Source organism: Pristis pectinata, chromosome 34, assembly GCF_009764475.1.
Source record: "Pristis pectinata isolate sPriPec2 chromosome 34, sPriPec2.1.pri, whole genome shotgun sequence".
NCBI lineage: Eukaryota > Metazoa > Chordata > Chondrichthyes > Rhinopristiformes > Pristidae > Pristis > Pristis pectinata.
Genome location: NC_067438.1, coordinates 19,179,018 through 19,197,097, shown reverse-complemented (window position 1 = coordinate 19,197,097; position 18,080 = coordinate 19,179,018).

The window sequence follows — 18,080 nt, the reverse complement described above, 5'->3', positions numbered from 1 at the left end:
ATGTCTCCAGGACTGGAGGGCCTGAGTTATCGGGGAATGTCGGGCAGGCTGGGCCTTCATTCCTTAGGGAGTTGACGAGGCTAGGACGATCCTTGAGAACGTGAGATAAACGGGTGACATTATTGAAGATACAAAATCTGAGGGGCATTGATTAGGAGAATGGTCTTACTCGGGAATGGACCTAAAATCTCGAAGGCATAGGTTTAAGGAGGAGAAAAAGACCAATGATCTGTGGGACAACTTCACGCAGAGGGGTGAGTAGACGGAACGAACTGCTAGAGGAAGTGGTTGAGGCAGATACAACATTATCAATGAAGAAGCACTTGGATAAGTACATTAAGGGGCAGGGATTGACGGATATGGGACGAACGTGGGAAATTTGGACTAGCTGGGTGGGCAGCATGGACTCTTTGGGCCGAAGGGCCTGTATCTGCCTTGTATTATTCCATAACGACATGCAGATGGTGATGTGCAGATAGAATGAGATGCAGGAGAAGGTGGTTGAGGAACGCATAACATTGAAGACATTTGGAAAGTACAAACACAGGAAGCATTTAGGGATATGGGTCCAATAGGACTAGCTTGGTCAGCAGGGCTGAGTTGGGCTGAAGGGCTAATTTCCATGCTGTGATACTTCATGATCCCAGATCCAAAGACAAGCAAAGCTTTCTTCACCCAGACAGCCTGAGCTGACCTTGGCTACGCAATTGTGCTGGGGAGGGAGATCATTTCTGTTAACTTACAGTCCTTGCTTCTGTGGGTTTGTAAACCCACCCCAGAGATCTTCCAACCTCTCGTCTTCTACCACACGGGCACCAATCTTTCAGTACAAAAGCATCTGTCTCAGAAGTAAACCTCGCCCACCACCAAAGTAGAGGGAAAGTTACAGCGTCTCCCTACCCCTCAATCCCCACCATAACTACCGCAGCCCCTCACTGATTGGAGTCAGCTATTCCCCATTTACAAATCCTCAAATTATCAGACCAAGCCAGGGCTCTAGGCCAAGGGGAAATCAGGGAGAGACAGGTGTTCCCTCGGGGAGGGAACTGATCCTGCAACACAGGTTCAACTCCCAGCAGGGGAAACAGTAACTGCAATGGGTTCTTCCTCTCTAATCAAGGGATGCATTAACACCGGAGTCTGGATAAAGATAGTCACTGTGTTTTGTGTACTTGTTCCAAGGTAAATTAGTTTCATTAATCCCTGAGCAAAACTGAAGACCTCCCCTCCCACCACGCACACACACACACACACACACACACACACACACACACACACACACACACACACACACACACACACACAGACACACACACACACACAGACACACACACACACACACACAGACGAGAGCGGATACCTGAGCACGTCTCTCCCTTTGGGGCAGAGGACTTTTCCTTTTTTGTCTCTCCGGCAGATGAGCTTTTGCGACCTTCACCTTTGTATGTTAGCAGATCTGGAAGAAATGAAGAAACACCCAAGTTGGCAGAGCGCAGTCACCAAAGTACATCGTCAGGCTGGAGCAGCAGGTGGTGCAATAGAGGATTTCAGACTGTGGGGAAACCTCTCTGACTCTGTGACCCCGTCACACTCAAGATTTTCTCCATCAGCTCTCCCTCCTCAACGTCAGTCACTGACCTATGTCGGAGTCCGGATGAACTTCAGGGACCGGACATGAAGAGGAACGTTCCTTTCAATGATGCCCCACAGAAGCATCCTATCCGGATGCATCACGGCTTGGTAGGCCAACTGCTCTGCACAGGATCGCAAGTAACTGCAGAATAGTGGACACAGCCCAGCGCATCACGGAAACCAGCCTCTGTTTATACCTCTCACTGCCTTGGTGAAGCTGCCAGCACAATCAAAAACCCCACCAATGTGGGCCATTCTATCTTCTCCCCTCTCCCATAAGGCAAAAGATACAGGATCCTGAGGACACATGCCACCAGGTTCAATGACAGCTTCTATCCCACGGTGATAAGACTATTGAATGTTTGCCGAATACGATGAGATAGACTCTTGACTTCACAATCCACTTTTTTTTTTAACCTTGCACCTTATTCGCTACCGCAATGCACTTTCCTGTAGCTGTGACACTTTACTCTGTATTCGGTTCTTGTTTGTAACCTGTACCACTTCAGCCGATGGGACTATGGAAAGGACCTGCAGATGTGGCACTGTTAGCTGCATGATTCCGGCCACACGATGCCACACCTAAGTGGGTGACGCTCAGGCGAACTTCCCACAACACTGAAGGATATAAGTGGGTAATATTCAGGGACGTGTCATGGACAGGAAAAGGGAAACAACTCATTGCTGAGTATCACGCCGCTGTCTCTCGCCTTCGCGCAGAAAGCCTTCACTGCAACATTTGGACAATCCTGTCACCAGCTGACCACCTCATCCAAACCATTCGATTCACGCGCCCCAGCGAGGGCAAGGAAACAAGAAGTGAATCCAGGGCGAGCACATTAAAAATAATGCAGTCTCAGAACACGGTACACGGCTGCTCATCTGGCACAGACAGCCGCCAGTCACCATTTAATTAGGGCGCAGATCCTTAATATCCACGAACTAGTGGGTTTCTCACGCCGCTCAAAATTTTCAACGAGCCCGGAGGTCTGTCCAGTCCCCGACTTCTCCGATGACACCTGTGTATGCATGGGAAATCAGTATTTTTCTCAGCGATCCTGCCGCCGACCAGCTAAGAGTCAAGGGCGCGGACAACAAAAGAATGTACGTTCTGAAGACTGTGTGCACTGGGAGGGGCGAACGGAAAAATCTGATGTAACAAGAGTAGCGACGCAAATATCTCAACAATAAGGTCTTCATCAGAGACAACAACTGCATCAACAAGGAGAGCAACAGCAACCAAAGTCCAACGGCTATTGATGAGATTAGAAGGGAAGAGAAAAGCTGGAGCTCTTTTCCTGGAGGCGACGGTTGACAATATCATTCCTGGACGCAGAGTGAGTGGCTGAAACTGTTTGATCGTCGGATTCACATGGCGTCGATCCGAACATGAGATCAGGTGTCTCTTAAGTATCCCTAAAACCATGTTAATTTATGCACGAGGAATGGGCTGAAGCAGGAGGGAAACTCGAACGGTCACAGGAAGGACGGGAGAAATCCACACCGACAGCGCGGGACGGCAGCATTGAACCTTGGTGTCTGGAGCTGTAAGAGAGCTGTTTAAACCCCAGTGCCACTGTAATAGACATGAACGGTCACAGATGTGTTCCGTGAACTGTCCTCATCATGTGTTTCCGTTAGTGAAGTGGTTGCGAATCAGTTTACTTAACGACGGCAGTAATTACAACTTATAGATGCGACACTAGTTTTCTAGAAACAAGCCGTTACCGTGTCACAGCTGGACGAGCAGACTTGCGGTTTGTCGGGTGTCTGTGAATTACCCTGGTCTGCAGTTCTGGCTGAGTTTCGGGAAAGACGGGCGGAAAATAAGGGGACTAACGGCGAATGAATATATGAATATTAAAGGAGTGGGGTTTGATCGTCGAACCGCACTCAATGGGCCAGAAACTCTGCTTCCACCGTATATAACTCGGGAAATTTGGCTGCAGAAAAGAAAATAACGACTGGGGCAAGGAGGTCCACATTGAAGGCGGAATTGAGGCCGGGTCACTGGACACAGGATACAGCAGTTCTCCCAGCGGCACCACTGCGAATTACCACGCTGTCGGCCGTCAAATCAGTTTATTTATCCGACTAATTATATTCTTAATACTTTACTGAGCCTCGTATATCTGAAGTTACCAATATCAATGGGTCATCTGTTCAACAATCTTTGCAACAAACTCTGTGTCTTCTGCTGTGGTAACAGATACTTGTATTTATATTGTCACTTTTTCTCTTTACACTTACTATTTTCTCACCGTCTCTGTCACATACCTTAGGAATTACAAAAGGTATTTCTTTTAATGCTCACTGGTTCACTTACACTTTTTATTTCCCTTATTCACTATTTGCATGCTGGAGCTTCTCACATTCCCAGTGCTCTCACTTTCATCATCACTTACGTATTTTTTTAACGTTTCCAGTGTTGTCACTACCTTCACGAATCAATGATCCCGTTCATTCCAAATGAGTGTGTGAGTACGTGTGTGTGTGTGTTTGTGTGTGTGTCTGAGAGAGAGTGAAAGAGGAGAAGGAGGGAGAGAAACAATGAAAGATGGATGGAGGGAGGGAGAGAGAGGGGTGTCGTGGAAGGAGAGATAGAGAGAGAGCGGGCGGAACATGAGGGAGACTGCAAGGAGGAGGGGCAGAGAGAGAGATAGAGGGGATGGACGGAGGGATAGAGGATGTGAAGGGATAATGGAACGATATGGAAAGAGAGAGGGGATGGGTGGAGGGAGTGAGACAAGGGCTGCAGGGAGAGAGAGAAGGGAGTGGTTGAGGGTAAGGGAAAGAGATTGGCGGTGCAGAGAGAGAGAGAGAGAGAGAGAGAGAGATTTGAATTGCCTCCGCAAAGTTAATTTCTTCATCACTTGAACTGGAACGTGTGCATTCAGTTCCGGATCCCCGATTGCTCTCTGTCCGTTACATTTCACGTACACACCCAATGTCACTGACACAGTTCTGGTGTGGGTATTTTCATATTTTGAACGGTCCCTCTCTTACACTTTCCCTCCACTCCATTCGTGTACATACAGCCGTGTCCAACACGAACACAGTGCTGTGAGAGGGGACGGGTACAACATATAGCTTCCCCTCAACATGTCTTTTTTTTTCAGAGAGAAGCTGCGTAAATACACGAGGAGGACTGTCGCAAAAGGTTAGTACGATTGGGTCAGTTGACTAGGGCTGTGAGGAGTTGGTCCAGATCACAAGCACAAGCTTGATATGGTTTTTTTGAATAGACTGTTCCAATGTGACCAGTTGCAATTAATTAAGTTTAAGTTACTCTCCTATTGAACTTCCAGCAGACACACAGCATTGCCAGTGGTGACCTGTTTCTGATCTGGTGTGGGGTTTATCCCGTGTATTTTCTCCAAGGCCTGCTCCCTCTTAAACTTCCAGTAGGCAGATATCACTGCCCTTTCATGACACTTACTGATGTTGTGTTTGTTATAGGAAGGTGACAGTGATACACTCTCCGTGTCAGATGCAGAGGCAGCATCTGTTGAAAAGCCTCAGAGGAACATTAAGTAACAGAGACAAGCAAGACTGCCGTGAGAGAGCTGGGACTGGGAGCGGGTTTGCATTTCTTTCGACCTCACACCACACCGAGACATGTCTGTTGTCCCATCCCTTTTCTCTTTCTCTGCTTGAATTTAAATCCTCCAGCACTGACCATCGTCCCTCTGCTCTGGACTCCCCTCTCGAGACCGCTCCCCCTCTTTACACCAGAACACAACAACATGGTCGCAGGATTCGGCCCACTGTCCCCTCAACCCTGCCACGTAATTTAAACCGATCATACTGATATGACGCAGGCCTTTAAATGCTCGAGCCGCACCGCATCGGAAGAGGCCTTTCTGTCCACCTGTCCATACTGATCCATATTCAAGAAGAGTCCATGTATTATACTCACATTTACCATAACATGGGCAGTGGCATTCTTTGTCACAGTGATTCAAGAGCTCATCTAGATGCTGCTTAACTGTGAGTGTCTCTGTACTGTGAAAGATAGCTGGGAACGCAAGGGTTAACGACTGGCAGTGTAAGGGTCAATAGGATGCCTTTTAGTATGGTTCTCACTGTGAAAGATTTTCAAGGTAAAGAATGATCTAACTATGGTGTGATTTAGTTATGTCTAGTTTTAATAGTAGGTGCAAGTGGGAAGTAGTTCTTTTTACCTATATCTTGTTATGTTCGAAACTTTATGTAAACAATTGCCTGTGTAAGAGTAGTTTCTCACCTAGCGTTCCCTCGAAAAAAGGGTATAAAAACGCTGTAGCCGAGCCTTCTTTGAGTGGATCTCGGTACAGAGTTGGAGTTACATGGTTACCCTGCCTCTGTATTTTCACACTCCCGCTAGTGAAAGCTAAAAAAAGCATTTATCATAAGTTCTTTGGTTCTTCTGTTGTCTGATTCTTTGCAGAAGTGCGGGTCAACTTTGACAGTTGGGAGAGGTGAGCCTGATGGGGAAGACGGACAGGGCCAGGTCAATGATCACAGTGGGATCGAGGGGCTGAAGTGTGTGTGTGTTTCAGTGGAAGGGACATTATGTGTCAGCAGACAGCCTCAGAACCTGGACCAGTGCAGAGAACTATGATGCTGTGACCAGTACAGAGACCTGGTTGTGAGAGGGACAGGATTGGCAGCTCAACGTACCAGGGTATCGAAGTTTCAGACGAGACGGAGAGGGAGGTAAGAGAGGTGGAGGACGTGCATCAGTGATCAGGGAGAGTGTCACAGCTGCACTCAGAGAGGACAGACTGGAGGGCTCATCCACCGAGGCAATGTGGGCAGGACTCAGATGTAACAAAGGCGCTTTCATTCTGATGGAGTTGTACTATCGGCCTCCCGACAGCCAGCGGGACAGAGAGACACAGATATGTGGGCAGCTTATGGACCAATACAAAAGCTTGTCACAGTGAGAGATCTTGACTTCCGTCTCCAGAGTCAATATGGGTGGAAGTTATCAACAAGAAAGGAATAGTTACTCTACTGGGAGTATCCAATAGGCCACCCAGTAACAGCAGGGATACCGAGGAGCAGATTGGGAGGCAGGTTTTGGAAAGATGCAAAAATAACAGGGTTATTATCGTAGGAGACTTCAACTTCCTGAATATTGATTGGCGTCTGCTTAGTTCCAAGGTTTAGACGGGGTAGAGTTTGTTAAGTGTATCCAGGACCGATTCCTGTCACAATATCTTGACAGGTCGACTGGAGGGAATGCCATATTAGATGTAGTTTTAGGTTATGAAACGGGTCAGGTGACAGATCTCTCGGTGGGTGAGCATTTGGGGGACAGAAACCACTGCTCCATAACCTTTGACATTCTCTTGGAAAGGGATTGGAGCAAAGAGGACGGGAAGATGTTTAATTGGGGAAAGCCGAATTATGAGGCAAAAAGGCGAGAAGTGTAAATTGGGATTACATTTTTGAAGGGAAATGTACTATGGAGATGTGGTCGATGTTCAGGGTGTTTGTGATAAATTTGTCCCGGTTGGGCAGAGAAGAGATGGTAGGGTGAAGGAACAATGGGTGACAAGGTAGGTGGAACAAACAGTTAGGAATATGGCGGCAGCATACATAAGGTATAAGCAGCAAGGATCAGATAGGACTCGTGAGCAATATAGAGTAGTAAGGAGGGAACTTAAGAAGGGGCTGAGGAGAGCAAGAAGGGGACATGAAAAGGCTTCGGCGAGGAGGATTAAGGGGAATCCGAAGGCTTTTTACTTGTACGTGAAGAGAAGAAGGATAGCGAGAGTAAAGGTAGGTCCGATTAAAGACAAAGGTGGTAAGATGTGTCTGGAAGCTGTGGAAATGGGTGAGGCTCTCAATGAATACTTCTCCAGTATTCACCAAGGAGAGGGGTCTTGATGACGCTGAGGGCAGTGTTGGTAAGGGTAATGTTCTAGAGTATGTAGATATCAAGAGAGAAGGTGTGTTGGATCTGTTAGAGAATATTAGGACAGATAAGTCCCCGGAGCTGACGGAATATTCCCCAGGCTGCTTCGTGAGGCGCGGGATGAGATTGCTGAACCGTTGTTTGAGATCTTTGAGTCCTCGTTGACGACGGGATGGTGCCGGAGGATTTTGGGGGGGGGGGGGCGGTGGCAAATACTGTCCCCTTATTCAAAAAAAAGGAAGCAGGGATAGTCCATGGTATTACAGACCAGTGAGTCTTACATCTGTTGTGGGCAAGCTGTTAGAAAGGATTCTAAGAAATAGAAGCTCTGAGCATTTAGAGAATCATGGACTGATTTGGGACAGCCAGCATGGCTTTGTGAAGGGAAGATCTTGCCTCACAAGCCTGATAGGGTTGATGAGGAGGTGGACAGGAAGATTGATGAGGGTAGTGTGGTGGATGTCGTCGACATGGATTTTAGTGAGGTGTTTGACAAGGTTCCACATGGTAGGCTTCTTCAGAAGGTCAGAGGCCAAGGGATCCAGGGAGGCTTGGCCATGTGCATTCAGAATTGGCTTGCATGTAGAAAGCAGAGGGTTGTGGTGGAGGGAGTGTTTTCAGATTGGAGGGCTGTGACTAGTGGTGTCCCACAGGGATCGGTTCAGGGACCTCTGCTTTTTGTGATATTTATTAACGACTTAGATGAGGGGGTGGAAGGGTGGGTTAGCAAGTTTGCAGATGTCACAAAGATCGGTGGTGTTGTGGAAAGTGTGGAGGGCTGTCAAAGCTTACAGAGGGATATTGACAGGATACAGAGCTGGGATAAGAAGGGGTAGATGGAGTTCAATCCGGAGAAGTGTGAGGTGGTACACTTTTGAAGGACAAACTCCAAGGCGGAGTACAAGGTAAATGGCAGGATTCTGGGCAGTGCGGAGGAGCAGAGGGATCTGGGGGTCCATATCCGCAGATCAATGACAGTTGCCTTACAGGAGGATAGGGTAGTTAAGAAAGCTTATGGGATGTTGGCTTTCATAAGTCGTTGGATCGAGTTTAAGAGCCGCTGTCGTGAATAATAGAGATTTGATAATAATCCGGAAAACAGAAGGTTCTTCAAGAAGTTAAACATTTATTTGTAAACAAAGGCTGTGACGGTAAGAGAGCTGGTCACTGATCGCCCTTGAACAAAGGTTTACAGCTCTTTATATGGCCCCTTTCTCGTCCAGTTAGCATAATCAATCAAGTCAGTTTCAGCTCTCTAATTACAGACCCCTCGTTTCACGGCATTCTGCCAAAGTTGTCTTCACAAGTTCCTTTCTAATATGATCACAACATGCCAGTACCTCACTACAGCCCGTCTAGTCTAATTGCAATGTACTCTAGTTATATCTGTAGTTCAGACATCAGTACGAGGCACAGGGTAAGACTTCTGTCACTATACACAGTCACCCGCGATTTACCTTACTCTTCCCTTCGATGAAGAAGGAGAAGGAGCCAGCGCCGTCTTGGGCACAGAACATATTATGAATAAACATGGGTGCAGCCTCTATTTTTCTCCATATTTTATATTCCCCCTTTGAAACCCAACTGTCTCACAGAGAAAAGCAATTCAAAGGGGACGACATCCAGAGACTAAAGCCAGTCACCGCAAAAACGGGTAGAATGTACTCTTTCGTGGACGGGCCCCATGGATTCACTCTCTGTTTCCTGAGCCTGAGAGCCAAAAACCCGTCGTTCCGTAACGGAGGCGGGGGAAAAAGACCCTGAGACCCTCACAGACTACTCCCAACATAAACATAGTTGTCTTCTGCAGCTCTATAATAATCATTCGGCACCTCGCCCCGACTCAAATCATAGTATTATGTCGTCAAGACATCCTTCAGTGGGGGGTTCGTCTCAGCCAGTGCCAGAAGCATCAGAAACTGTTTCGCCGTGGCCCGCACTAAAATGGACTTAAGACATGGAAGGAAGCAGCACAACACAGTTGTAACAATAAGCAGCACAGTACCCACAACCATTGCAATTTTAGTTAGGCAGGCCCCCAACCGCCTAATTTACTCTTCAACCAATCAAAGAACTGATGTCTAAACCCTGCATTCTGTTTAATCTCTTTCCTTAAATTTTTCAATTTATCCATCGCCTTAGCAAAGGATCCCTCTGGGCTGCTGTAATTTGGTGTAGAAGTACAACAATGTTCTCCAAAAAGTACGCAGACACCTCCTTTTTCTGCCAGTAACCAGTCCAACGCTTGTTTGTTTTGCCATGTCATTTTGCTGGATACGTCAAATTGCTCTCCTAATTAGGTCTCGCAAAGGCCTGCTATTACCATGCCAGGTCTGCCAACTCTGCCAGATTAATGGTTTCCAAATCTGCACAGGAGTTGACAATCTCGTTATCACAGGGGTTGGGAGCAGTCGTCCCCAAATCATCCCTATCCCCACTATCTGGAGAAGGGTTATACTCCACTGGATCATTACTATCATTCTGAGAATCATCAGTGTGTCCGAAGATCTCACCTACTAGCTAGAAGGCATTTGTTTAATATATAAATCGATTTGCACTCTCTGTTCAACAAAAAAGAATAAACTCTCCTCCTAGCTGGTTAAGGTCTTGCGGCGAGGCAGTGATTCTCTGCTTTTCCTGCTCGTCTTCCACTTACCCCTTCCTCACTCTCGCTTACCGCGGGCTCAACACCAGGCTGTACCTGTGGAACAGGCTTGTTGCAGTGGTTAAGATGATACCAGGTGGACCGTTCTTCCACCTGAACTGCGATGGACGCTGACTTGGTTACCGTAAAGGGCACTTCCTTTCTTGGCTCGTTCCACTTTCTTCGGAATGCCCTCACATAAACTTGGTATCCGGGTTTAACAGGTCCTTCTTCCAGATCTGTCTGTGGCTCCTTTTGTTTTTCCTGCCCATTGATAGACTTATGTATCATAGTTAATTGTTGCCTATACTGTTTTAGTTCCATTTGTAATTGTTCCACTAGGTCCTTTGTTTGGGCCTCTCCATTTGGGTACTGGCATGAGCCTTTCAGTGAGCATCTCACGTGGTGTCAAGCACATTATACGATTAGTCTGCATGCGATAGCTCATCAGCGCTAATGGCAGGGCATCAACCCAGTTGAGCTTAGTGCTTGCACAGATCTTATTCAGCTAAGTTTTCAAAGTCCCGTTAATTCTTTCCGACAGACCCTGTGACTGGGGATGATATACGCATCCAAATCTCTGTTTTATCCTCAGAGCTTGCAATACTAATTTAACTACTGTTTGGATAAAGGCTGACCCATTGTCGGAACTGATCTCTGAAGGTATTCCAAATCTTGGAATTACTTCGTTTGTCAAAAATTTCACTGCAGTTCTTGCTCCTAAGTCTTTAGAGGGCACTGCCTACACCCACCTACTAAATCTATCAATCACTACCAGCATGTATCTCTTTCCTCTTACTGCCTTTATCATAACCACATAGTCAATCACTAAATGTTTGAGTCGTCCTTCGGGTACGGGGGAAAGGACCTATCGAAGTCGTAATTCCTTTCCTAACGTTGTTTTGTGCACACACCACACATTGCGACAAGATGTGATTTACGAAAGCCTGTAAGTAGGGTGACCAAAAACATACCTTTTTTTTTTATCTTTCTCATCACTTCACCCCTTGCACAATGGCCCAGCCCATGTGCTTCTGAAATGAGGGCAGTCAACGAGTGGGTGGGAGCCGTCAACAAACCGGCATCTGTGCTCCATCAGCCTTTCTGGTTCCGTTTGGCTCCTCTTTGTCTCCATATTGTTTGTTCTGCTCGAGTTGCCTTACCTTGTATTTCAATTTTATCCTCCATTACGGGTTCTGAGTTCAGACTCACCTGAGGTGCAATAACAGCCGAACAACATCCAGAGGCTTTCCTGGCTGCTTCATCCGCAGCCTGATTTCCCTTTCTCACCATGTCATTTCCCTTTTTATGCGCCTGGCACTTTATAATAGCCAACGCTCTAGGCTTCATGATCGCTGTTATCAAATCTAATATTTGCTGACAATACTGTATAAGGCCTACGCTGCTTTTCCTGAAATCCCTTTGTTTCCAGACTGCTCCAAACAAATGACATACTCCATGAGCATACGCTGTATCCGTATAGATATCAACTTTCTCACCCTCCATCATCTCACATGCTGCTGTCAGAGCCTTAATCTCCGCTAATTGGGATGAACAGGGTTGCGGACAAGCTTCTAACCTAATCGTTTTAAACTGAAACTGATCCTGTTGCAACACGGCGAATCCTGCATGATTCGCATCATGATCCCTGTAGCAGGACCCATCCACAAACAAAACCTTTTTATCTTCATCATCCAACGGCTAAGACTGTAACTCCGCTCTTAATTTGGCAAATATAATCGTTTAACTCACACACTCAGGGGCACTCCTTCATAACACAGTGGAACATAATCGAATATGTTACTTGTGGTACACCTTTGTATAGTTATGTCTGGAAATGTCAATAACACCCGAAACGCAACTATCCTGGCTGGTGTCAGTACAAACCTTTCCTTTTCCAATAATTCTGCTACTTATGATGCGTGTACAGAATCACAGGATAACCCATGGTCACAGATGATGCTTTTTCATAAGAATAGTGCAATGCTGCCAGTCCCTGGTAACAAGGCGGATATCCCTGGGCCACCGCATCCAGTCTCGCACCTTGATATGCTATTGGTTGTTTTGTTCTCCCTCTGCCCGTTTCCTCTGCCAGTACTGCCTCAACATAACCTCCCTGTCTGTTGGACACATAGAGGTGAAACATCCTTTCATAATTGGGCAAGGTTTGCACTGAGGCTGACTGGAATTCCTGATTAAGAGTGTTAAAGGCTATTTCTGCCTCCTCATTCCACTGCAGAACACCGTTCAGGTCTGTTTGTCCAGGTTCCTTCATCATTTTCCTCAATGGCGCCATGACCTCAGCATATTCTCCAATCCAGTCTGAACTGTATCCTGCCATTCCCAAAAATGTCATCATCTGTCCTACCGTCTGAGGTTAAGGAGCCTTAGTTATCGCCGCAATTTGATCCGGCGCTATCGACTTTGCTCCATTTGATATTAATCTACCCGAGTATTCTACTCGCCATTTACAAAATTGCAGCTTCTTTTTGGATACTTTATGACCTCCATGTGCCAATCTTTCTAATAAGGCCAAGGTATTCCGCTCACACTGTTCCTCGCTTTGGGAGCAAACCAACAAGTCATCAGTGTATTTTCCAATGGCATACCTTCTAGTTCTGCCTTCAATACATGGTTAAAAATAAGCGGCGAATGCTTAAATCCCTGTGGCATCCTAGTATAAGTATACTGGTTACCTCTGTAAGTGAAAGTAAACAAATACTGACACTGTTTTGGCAGGGGAATGCTGAAAAAAGCCGAACATAAATCAATCACAGAAAAACAAACTGCCTCCGGTAGAACATCTGTCAAAAACGTATGTGGGTTTGGGACTACAGCTGGCCAATCTTCCACTACCTCATTCACTGCTCGCAGATCATGTACCAGTCTCCATTTGGACTTATCTGCTTTCAAGACAGGTAACAGTAGCGTATTACAGGGGCTACTCGTCTTCTCAAGCACCCCTACCTCAAGCAATCCCTGTATTGTTAGCGCTATTCCTTCCCCTGCTTCTAGTTTCAAGGGATATTGTGATATTTTAGGTAGAAACTCTCCCTGTTTTAATTTTATTTATGCTGGGCTTGCTGATATTACTCTTCCTACATCTGTATCGTGTTGTGACCAGAAAATGCTGGCATTGCCTCCAGCGGTTTATCCTTCTGCTGGTCCTCTTCTTCTACCAGCAATGTCATATGTCGCTGAGGGGTTACTTCAATCTTCTTAGGGTTTTCTACCATCTCTATATCTACTGCTATCTTCATATAGACATTGTCCCCTGACTTCCAGACCCTTGGTGTCACTCTCTGCCAATCAATAATTGTTCCCGCTTGCCCCACCATGGGCCACAAATCTTTGGACTGGTCTCCCTCACTTACTAACAATGTTACATTGGGTGCAGCTCCTGGCACCCTGTACCATTTTTCCAGAAATGCATACTGTTTTATTTGTAAGGCTGCTCCCTGCTTTCCTATTATCATTGCCTCACCTTACATCCAATCTCTTTCAATCTTTTTATTAGTTTTCAAATTAATACAGATTAATATATCAATGTTTGTACATGTAATGCAAATATAGCAGGGGAACAATCATCACATGGATAATCATAAAGAACAATAGAGTATAAAAAACTGTAGATCCAATGGTCTGTTAGTGAATGAATATAAAATACAAGAAAAAGATTTATTATAGAATATAAAGAAAAAGCCCAAAACAATAAGAAAAATTATAAACAATATATCAAACCAAACTAAGCTAAAAAAAAACAGAAAAAAAACTGGACTAAAATTTCTCAATAGAAACAGAGAAATATAGGTCATCAACTCCGTTCCTTTAAATTGAAAGGTTATTATAAGGGGATCTATATCATATGAAAATATTGAATAAATGGATTCCAAACTTCTTCAAATTTAAGCGAAGGATCAACAGCACCACTCCTAATTTTTTCCAAGATGATATGGTTTGAGAGAACAATTGAAAAGTAGTAGGGGGTATTGGATCCTTACATCTAAGCAAAATGGATTGTTTGGCCGTTAATGTAACAAAGGCAATCATACAGTTAGCGGAGGAAGATAGATGGCCAGATTCTACCCTTTGTAAACCAAAAATTGCAGTAATAGGATGATGTTGTAAATCAATCTTCAATACATTTGAAATAATGTTAAAAATATCTTCCGAATATTTTTCCAAAAGAGGACAGGACCAAAGCTTATATGTTAAAGAAGCCACAATCGATTTACATCTGTCACATATAGGATTTATATGTTGATAAAAACGAGATAGATTATCTTTTGACATATGGGTCCTGTGAACTACCTTAAACTGTATCAAAGAATGTCTGGCACACATTGAAGATGTATTAACTAAATGAAGAATTTTCTTCCGTAGATATAGATGTCTGGAATTCACTTTCCCATTCATTCTTAATTTTGTCTACTGGTTCTGAACGAATTTTCATAATTAAATCATAAATTACTGCTATCAAGCCTCTCTGACAAGGATTAAAACCAATCTTTTTTTTCCGTATTTCAGTTTTGAAAGGTGTGGGAAAAGAGGGTATAGTCGCTTTTAAAAAAACATCTTATTTGAAAATATCAAAAAAAGTGTGATCCAAGCAAATTGTATTTGTTAGACAATTGTTCAAACGATGAAAAACATTTATTGATGAATAAATCACGAAAACATGCTATTCCTTTCTTTTTCTGTATGGAAGAAGTTGAGTCAACTCTGGAAGGATGAAAGAAAAAAAATTAGATTGAATGGGACTTGATAGATTAAATTTATTCAATCCAAAAAAATAACGAAATTGAAACCATATTCTAATTGTATGTTTATCAATTGGGCTCATCATATGTTTACTTAATTTGGTAAGTGCAAAAGAGCGTGGAGCTCCTAAAATAGAAACTAATGAAAATTCAAGTACTGATTTGGACTCAAGGTGTACCCATTTGGGGCGTTGACTTACATCTGAATCTTGTATCCAAAAAATTAAATATCTAATATTGATTGCCCAATAATATAAACTAAAGTTAGGCAAGGCCATACCACCATCCTTTTTCAGTTTTTGTAAATATTTCTTACTTAGCCTTGGGTTTTTTTATTCTGCCAAATATATTAAATAATTTTAGAATCAATAGTTGCAAAAAAGGATTTCGGAACAAAAGCTGGAATCGCTTGAAATAAATATAAACATTTTGGTAATATATTCATCTTAACCCCATTAATTCGGCCTACCAATGATAGAGACAGTGGGGACCATTTAATAAATAATTGTTTAACATGGTCAATTAAAGGCAGTAGATTGGCTTTAAATAAGTCCTTATGTCTCTTAGTAATTTTAACACGTAAATACATAAAATAGTCAGTTGCCTATCTAAAAGATAATTGGCTATAAATTGGAATTCGCATATTTAATGGCAAAAGTTCACTCTTATTAAAATTAAATCTATAGCCAGAAAAAAAACACTAAACTGATCTAAAAGTGATAGTACTGCGGGGATAGATTCATCCGGATTAGAAATATAAAGTAACAGGTCATCTGGTAAAGGGATATCTTATGAATTTTCTGTCCACGTGTAATACCTCATACATTTGAAGAGTCCCGAAGTGCAATAGCCAAAGGTTCTAAAGCAATATCAAATAATAAAGGGCTTAATGGGCAGCCTTGTCTAGTACCACGAAAAATCCTAAATAACGGAGAACTTTGATTATTAGTGTACTGAAGCCATAGGTGAGCAATAAATCATTTTAATCGAAGATATAAATTTAAGACTAAAATTGAATTTTTGAAGTGTCCTAAATAGATATTCCCATTCGACTCTGTCACACGCCTTTTCAGCATCTAGTGAAACAACACATTCTGGAATTTGGGATGAAGGGGTATATATAATATTCATTAATCTCCTAATGTTAAAATGTGGATTACGATTCTGAATAAATCCTGTCTGGTCTTCAGAGATAATTTGTGGAAGAACCTTTTCCAATCTAAAGGCCAATATTTTGGAAAATATTTTGGAATCTACATTTAATAAAGAAATAGGTCTATAAGATGCACAATCAGTGAGATCTTTATGCTTTTTAATAATTAAAGGAATATTGCTTTATAGAAAGATTGTGGTAGTTTACCCACTGATAAGACATCTTTAAAAATTTTGGCTAACCAGGGAACAAGAATATCAGAAAAGGATTTAAAACATTCACCTGTGTATCCGTCAGTGCCAGGTGCTTCACCCGAATTCATTGAAAATATTACTTTCTTTATTTCTTCCTCCGAAATGGGAGCATTTAATATAAAGCGTTCATTTAAAGATAATTGGGGAATCTTCAAATCTCTTAAAAATTCATGTATTAAGGTAGGATCCTCAGGGGATTCTGATTGGTATAAAGAAGAATAAAATTCTTGGAAGGATTCGTTAATTTGAACTTGTAGGTACCATCTAGTTTACGATTTTTATTAATCTGACGTTTAGATATAGTAGCTTTCAATTGCTTGGCCAATAATTTAACAGGTCTGTCACCATGTATATAAAATTGACTTATGTTTTTAAGTAGTAGATTTTCAATTGAAGATGTTAATAAAAAACTATGTTGTAGTCGGAATTCTGTTCTCTTTTTTAAAAAGTTCCAGATTAAGAGTAACGGAATATATTTTATCGATTTCTTTTATCTTGTCAGTTAATGTACATATTTCATTATTAGTTCGTTTTTTTTCAATCCAGCGGAATATGAAATAATTTGACCACGGATGTAAGCTTTTAACGTATCCCATATTATCCCACTGGATTTTTCTTCAGTAAAATTAGTTAAAAAAATGAAATCTGTTCTTAATAAATTGGACGAAATCTACGTCTTGTAATAGCGAAGGGTTAAATCGCCATTGTCTGCCATCAAAGGATGCATCTGGTAATTTAATTGATAATCTCAATGGTGCATGATCAGAAATGGAAATTGCATCGTATTTGCAGTCCGTAGTAAGTGGAGCTAGTCTGGCATCAATAAAAGAATAAGCAATCCTCGAGTAATTATGGTAGACATGAGAAAAGAATGAAAATTCTTTATCAAATGTGTGTAGAAATCTCCAAACATCTAAGACTCCTGATTCAGCTAAGAAGGAATTAATACAGACAGCGGATTTGTTTGGAAGTGCAGGATTTGACACAGATCTATCTATCGAAAGGTTTAGACAGCATTTAAAATCTCCACCCATAATCACTCTGTATTCCTTTAAATTAGGAAATATGCAAACAAATGTTTACAAAATTCAGGGTTATCTACATCGGGTGCATAAACATTAGCCATAACAACTTTCCTATTATGAAGTAGACCAGTAATTAATAAAAATCTACCACTTGGGTCTGATATTGTCTCATGATGAGCAAACGAAATTAAGGAGTTTATAAAAATAGAAACTCCTTTCACCTTTGCTTGTGAATTTGAATGGAAGTGTTGATCCCTTTTGCCGGCTTTTGTATTATTTAATCTTATCCAATTTATCAAAAATTCTTACCTCTTCTGTTCTGCCCGTGCAGACCCCTTCCTAGGGCGGTATCCACAGAACTTTCCTTTACACCTCGTCCGTTCAGGCCCTCGTCTCCTGCGAGGTGGTATCCACGAGGACTTTCTGCCCTGCCCGTTCAGACCCTCGTCTCCTGCGAGGCGGTATCCACAGGACCTTACCAACACCACGTGGAATTTTACTTTAATCAATTTCTATTCTACTCACCCCACTGCGCAGTTTTCTTGATCAATCCTCCGAGTCTCCTTTAATTTAAATTGATGCCAGATTCTTTGGATCGGAGAGACCCTTTGACAATAGTTTAACACTTCTGCGTCCGGACACCACCCACACCCAACAGAGTTCTGGTCCGAATTAACAGCGAAAACGCTTATCTTTTTCTTGGTTGT